Genomic DNA, 7,287 nt, shown 5'->3' on the forward strand with positions numbered 1-7,287 from the left:
GAAATTCCATAAAATAAAATCTCCATGTATGTTAATATAAATATTTACAAAGGTCAAAACTACTCTGACATTTTGAAGTAAGTTTTTATTTCAGACAGCCAGGCAGTATTTTGTGCCATCATGCTACAAGCCTCATGGCTACTGTGAAATAATGACGGCATGTCATTCAAAAAGCAAATGAAAAGTGCAAAATTTTAATTTTGTTTAAATGCAAATAAAACTGTTTTGGAGAGAAAAGTATATGGGCCCAGAATGGAAAATTTTCCTTCTGCCCATCATCTTGAAAAAAATCATTTCACTGCTCTGAACCAAGAGGACCGAACCAAAGGCAGAGATCCTGGCACAGGGATCCAGGAGGGCAGGGAAAGCAGGACTCGCGAGGCTAAACAATAGGGAGTCGATATCCTGCCAGCAATGGATCGCCTCTTTGGCTATCACTTCAGCTAAAACTTGACTGGATCCAAAAATTGGCCAAACCTGGCATACTAATCTTATAACTCACAGCATCCTGTACAAAACAGTTGCAGCTTTCAAAGGCAGGTGCTAAGTACAGGCAGAAACACAAGTACCTTCTGTTGCCTCTCAAAATCCGTTATGCTAAACGCACCAAATATGTCAGAAGTTGTTCGATGTTTTATTCCTCATGTTTTCAAGCCTTCACTAATCAAGTTTGCTATCTGCTCTCCTACCAACTATGACTTAGGTAATTCATTTCCTAACTGGTATTACACAGTTCTTTTAAATGAAAGAATTCCTTTCCTCCCTTTATTTTTCAGAAGCAGAACTTCTTTCATTGTAAAGCAACCTCAACATTTTAATGCTCTTTTGACATAAGCATTTCCTTTCTTACATAAGCAGAGGATACTTTTGTATAACTACCACACCACTAAAGAAGCTAAATGGCAAGAGTGAGTTTTTCAGAAAATGTGTAGAAATTTTTTAATGAGATGAGACTGGTTTTAACAAATGCAAAGGAAGGAAAAGATGGACTCCTTACTTTTATAATTCAAAGTTTTCTATTTTGTATCACTATATGCTGCATTTTCTGATTGAAATTGCTGTCCTGTCTAATAATACAGTACTTGTGGTTTTCTGTAGTTGCTTTTTACATTGGAAATCAAATTTTCATACAGTGTGTGCTTGTTAATACCCTTTCTGTTAGGGGTCTGATTAAAATATCCTGACCATTAATTCCTTTTTATGTGCTTAAAGTATGACATATGCCTTTGTTATCTCAAAAGCTATCTGTGGACAAATTCCATGAAGCCTGAAGACTGTGATTTATACCCATGAACGCAGACATAGATTTCCCTCTAAGCAGTGAATTAGTGAAGAAGAAATTGTTCAGTGGCCTCTGATTCCTGACCCTTTTCCCCTCCATGACCTTTTCTCTATTCTTAATCATTCATTGAGCAACTGTGCATTCTTGTAAAACAGTAAAATCAATTCACATGCAATCAGGTACAGACACAAGAAATGCTTGTGCTCTCGATTTCAGGACTCACAGATATCCTAACAGTCACAAGACTGTAGTTCACTTAATATTTTGTTAATAGTGTGGCTTTGCTATAAAATCTGTTGCTGTTTGCTTTGGTACTTCAGGGTTTTAAATGTTGCAGCAAATGCCAGAAAACACATTTTTTCTGGTGTCAAAAACCATCAGCTGTACTTACAAAAGTTTCTGTGCAGCTTCTGAGATGTAGCTTATTGCTGTAAATATGTACAATTTATGTTAGCTTGTTTATTTCAAGAACACAAATAAAATTTTTATTAAAAATGCCTACATATAAAAAGCTTACTTTGTACTACATTTTAAAACATGCAAGATTTCAGGCATATCTTTTTATAATTCTTTAAAATGTTTAGAATTCTGAACCTATCATTTAAGAGCTTTTATTATAAAATTTACTACAAAACTAAATCCCTTTATTTTGGAAGAAATTCTTTGTAGGATTATCCAACAATTGGGGAAAAAAAAGATACCAGCACTTTTCCAGGAGCTTGTTTCCGTATCACTTTGATTTTATTTTTTCATATTCTTTACTACATATTACAAACCTTTGAACAAACTGAGTGTTTGTATATTAGAGAAAAAAATGAAGAAATGAAGTCTTGTATTAAAAAATTATGCCTAAAACTGACTTAATAGTGTCCATTTGTGAGGTGCATTATGTCAAATTTCTTTTAAAATCTTCACTGTAAATATGAATATTAGAGTTTACCTACTTGTCAGACTCATTTGAAGACCTCCAACTTCCAAACTCATTCCTCCCTTTCAGAAACAATGTGTTAACAATAAAATAATAAACAGATTGAAGGTGTGAAGTTCATTTATCCATTAATTTGTGGTTAGTAAAACAGCTTGCTAACAAAGTCTAAATTACAGCCTAGGGACAGCTTTAACCTCCAGCTAACAAAATAACTGGGAAGCACCATTTCACCAGCTCTGCACCAGCCTGCCCAGCTCCTGTTTGAGGCATTCAAAAATCACAACTATTTCCAGAACTGTGTTAAACAACAGGGAAGTAAAATGGCTATCCAACACTACTCAAATGAGAAAAGAAACCACTACATTTGTAGTATGTATAGGATCTGTTATATGAGGTTAAGTAAGTGTTTAGCATCTAACAGCTTTCAAAACAAAGAAAAACAAAATATTAATTTAGCAAGCAGTTAACAGTAATCAAGCAGGGGCAATGGGAAGAGGCTATGGTAATGATACCAAACAATCTGCTCAGCCTCAGGATATTGCGATTTAGATGGTGAGATGCTCAGTGATGATTACGAAGTGAGGAAAAAAAAAATGCTCAGAGAGAAGCGGATAAAGATTTGATCATCCCGTGGAGTGCCAGAAGGCTCCTCTGACATCTAGGCCCCTATGTGTGTACAGTATATTCATGCTGTCCCTAGTATCCACGTTGTTTCACTTGGAAGCTCACTGCATCATTTATTTTTTACTCTGAAAAAAAATTGAACATATGAATTACTCACATTCCGCAATGAAATCACTTGTATTTTTCTAAAGTATTTTAAAATAAATACTGTCTTATGTCATTTCTATAAATTATATACATTAAGAAATTTAACCATTACAATTATCACGGTTAATAAATGCAATTTCTTGGTATCATTCATGCTCAGTCTGGATTCCTATTGCTCTACCTACCTCTAAAATGTCTTTGGCAGCTGTTTCCTACTTTTTAAATGAGGGTCCATGTGCCGTCTCCTTGAGGTGAGTCAAGTCTCTCAATCCAGAGCATCTGCCCTTCCTCATCCCTCACAGCAGTGACTTGTGGGTATTGGATGCCCCTATCCACCTGCAGAAGTTGCATGAGCTCCTGTATGGGGACACCAGTGTGGCCAGCGTTCTCAGTGTGGATAACATTTGCCTCACACATATTTTGTGAAAATTATTAATCCATGAGTTCTGAGATTTTTCTTTACCCTATTTTAGGCTTTACAATACTGAAGCTCAGCAAAATAAAAATGATTTTCCAAGTACTTAGTGGAGTCTGATGCTCAACCTCAAAGTTGGCACTGAGCCTTTACCTTAAACATCATCGCCTTTCACAATACTAGGTTGCTAAAATATGTGTCTAAACCCAAGTTGTGTTTAACTTCAACATGGTCACTTTCAATGCATAATATCAAAGAAAAATTAAGTGTACTGAAACAGAAAAACAAGTTTATCAGAAAACACATTATTAAAAAAAGAAAAATCCAAAGATAGTATTAAAAATATACTGAGAAGTTTTTGAAATATAGAAATACTTGATCTTTGACACAAAGCATCCTAAAAGTCTTAAATTATAAAACTGTTCGAAGGACAAACTCCTTTGTATCGAAGTGTGCCAGCACATACTTTTTGAGCTGTAGGAGTCTCAAATGATTCCAGAATTTTCCCACCTTCATGAATTATCTCTACTGTTAAAAATAAACAAACCATAAGATACTTCCACATATGGCAAGCTCTTACCTGTGTTTACTGATAGCATGTAAACAAAATGTAAGTGGTTTACTGGTTTTGGGTTTTTTACAGAAGTTCAGTAATTTGTGAAAAGAAAATTCAAATACTTATCACATACCCAAAGAGAAGCTATTAGGAGCAGGAAACACTAATCTCAGCAAAATGTTAAACCTATCAGCATGTTTGTCATTGGCCTTTGTTCTCAAGTATAGTATTACGGAGAAAACTTAACCTATTTTCAAAGATACAAGATTCTTAAGAGAAACTGTAGCCTTAACAGAAGATAAATACATTTTAAATGGTAAACAAATATAACCTATTGCCTTTACTGTAAGAGTTTTTGTGACGGGCTGGTGAGATGGCTCAGTGGTCTAAAGCACCTACTTAGAACAAGCTTAGCAAAGCACATGGACAGTGGTTCAATCTCCCAGCACCACATGTCAGCCAGCCCCGCCCCCTGGCGGGATGAGCTGCCCCCCCACTAAATAAATAAATAAATAAATAAATAAATAAAAAATTTTAAAAAACAAAGAATTTGTGTGACACTGTCAGTACTGAATTGTGTTCAGGTGTGCGTGGTAAGGATGACAGGCCCTCACAGGGTCCATGGGGCTCAGCCCTGCTGTAACATCCTCCAAGTCTGCCCAGAGATTATTCTCCTAAAGGACTTCTTTATACTGGACACATTCTCTTTACGGTGTTTTGTTTTGTTTTTTTTTTTTTTTTTTTTAGGACACTTTTCCTTAAATACCTCTAGACAGAAAAAAAAAAATACTGCATAATCATACTTCTGCTTTGGACCATTATTCTAAGATTTAACGTCATCAAGATAGTTATAGGGAGAAAATAAGCATTTTATTGTCTTCCCATCTTCTCTAATGCCTTCTGAATCAACATATTCATACAACTTTGTAATTTTACTGTCCATGTTTTACTATTCACATTACATCAAAACCAAAAAATTAAAAATAAGAAAAGAATGATTTTCTTTTGCTTAATCTAAAACTAACTTGACATGGATTTATATTTTCCCAATCAAGATAGATTTAGTGTGACCCGAAACCACCAAAGGGGCTGGGGAGAAAACCTGCTTGCCACACACACACCCTGATACTGAAGGACTCTCCTTCAAGTGACAGGAGAGAAATGTAGTGAGGACTAAACCAATTCCAGACCATTTTTTCTGGAACAGAACCCAGAGGTGCCTGGAGGGCTGAGCTGAGTTAAGGAGACAGAGTACAGAGTTCATGAAGACAAAAGCACCTAGATTTCATGGAGAGCTCATAAAGGAGAGACTTTTTGCAAAACAAACCAGCCTAGAAAACTACAGAAGATTTCTCTTGAGCATCCAGCTAGGGAAAGAACCAACTGTAGGAATCAGAGGAAACAGCCTGCCACTCATGTGCCACAAAGAGCAGGACCTATTTCCATTCGAAAAATGGAAAAACTCTTAATTCACAAGTTGCTAGGTAGAGCAGTCAGGTCTTGCCTTGTTGATGAGAAATAATTAGCCCATTATTAAGCATTGCTTGGACCTGCCTAACAAAGCAGAACAGCAAGCCTGAAGCTTCAAGCAATCACTGATTCTAAGTAACTTAACCACTTTGCACACACATACACGCATACACATTGCCAGGCATACAAAGGAAAAAAGAAAACAGGAACTACGGTGAGTATAAACAAATCAAAGCTCACAATGATGATAAATTAAGATAATAGAAATTTATATGTTCTAATATGTTTAAAAATTAAGTAGAGACTTGGAAGATATTTATAAAACAACAGGAAAAAATATGAATTTTTAGGGACAGATTTCATCATTCATGATGAGGAAATATAGAAGGAATGATATCTGTTCTTAAAGACACAAGAATAAGCACTATCCAAAATGAAACACAGAGGAAAATAATATAAAAGAAAGTATACCAGTGATATATTGGATACTTCAAGCCACCTAAAATTGGAGTTGAGTCCCTAAAATAGGAGAGGGTATAAGAAACTGGGAAAAAAGGGAAGAAATAGTGACATTTTTTCTAAATTTGATGAAAATTATAAGCCTATAGATCCAAGAAACAAAACAAGCTGCAAAGAAACATTAATATACCAAAGCACAATAATAAAATTGCAGTAACAAAAAATTTTAAAGTAAACAAAATATATTGTTTAAAAAAGAAATAAGGGCCAACAATACAGCTCAGCAGACTAAGCGCTTGTTTAGGTAAGCACAGGGCTCAGGGTTCAATCCCGGGCACCGCTCCCGGGTGCACTGAGCTGGCAATGGAGTCTGGGCATGGTGGCACACATGCCTGTAATCCCCGCACTAGGGAGGCAGAAATCAGGAGGATCACTATGAGTCTGAGCTGCATAGTGAGACCCTGCACACAAGAAAAAAAAAAAAAAAAAAAAAAAAAAAAAAAAAAAAAAAAAAAAACCTCAAGAAAAAGGAATTAAAAATCACAGCAATTTTTTGTCCAGTGTACATTATAAAGCCCATTTCATATGGAAATGTAAAAGATTTAAAGAAGTCAAAATGGGCTGGTGAGATAGCTCAACCGTGTAAAGCACCTGCTTAGGCAAACTTAGGCAAGCACACAAGGACCATGGTTCAATCCCCAGCACCACATATCACGCTAGTTGTGCCCCCAGGGTGGCCTGAGCTGGCCACAACAATAAATAAATAAGCCAAAATAACTTCATAAAAGAAGAATAAAGTTGGAAGGTTAACACTGACAAAATGACTTACTATAAAGACATAATGATCAAGAGAGTACATTCTAATAAATGGCTAGAACCAAAGAATTTAGATGGATCCACACAAATACAAAAGTGATTTTTGACAAAGACATACACAGTACAAGAGAGACAGGACAGTCTTTTTAGCAAGTGATATTGAAACAAATTCTCACACTACAAAAGTGATCTTTTATACTTTATTCCATATTCAAATATTAACACAAAATGGAACAAAGAGCTAAATGTAAAGATTCAACTATAATATTTATGGAAGAAATTACAAGATACGATCTTTGTTCATTTAAGTTACACAATGATTTCTTAGATAAAATACCAAAACTATAATTCACAAAGGAATTAAGAACCAGACATGATCAAAATTTAAAACTTCAGTTGGGAGCTGCACACGTACCTTAGAGCACAGCATGTGCTTATTAGGATGCTCAAAGTCCAGGGTTCAATCCCTAGCACCACAAAATAAATAACAACAAACCACTTCAGCTCTTCAAAAGACAGAGTTGGGAGAAATAAATGAGTAACCACAGACTAAGAGATAATACTTGCAAAGATGTCTGACACAAGACCTG

This window comes from Octodon degus, unplaced genomic scaffold, assembly GCF_000260255.1.
Source record: "Octodon degus isolate 3935 unplaced genomic scaffold, OctDeg1.0 scaffold00235, whole genome shotgun sequence".
Classification (NCBI taxonomy): domain Eukaryota; kingdom Metazoa; phylum Chordata; class Mammalia; order Rodentia; family Octodontidae; genus Octodon; species Octodon degus.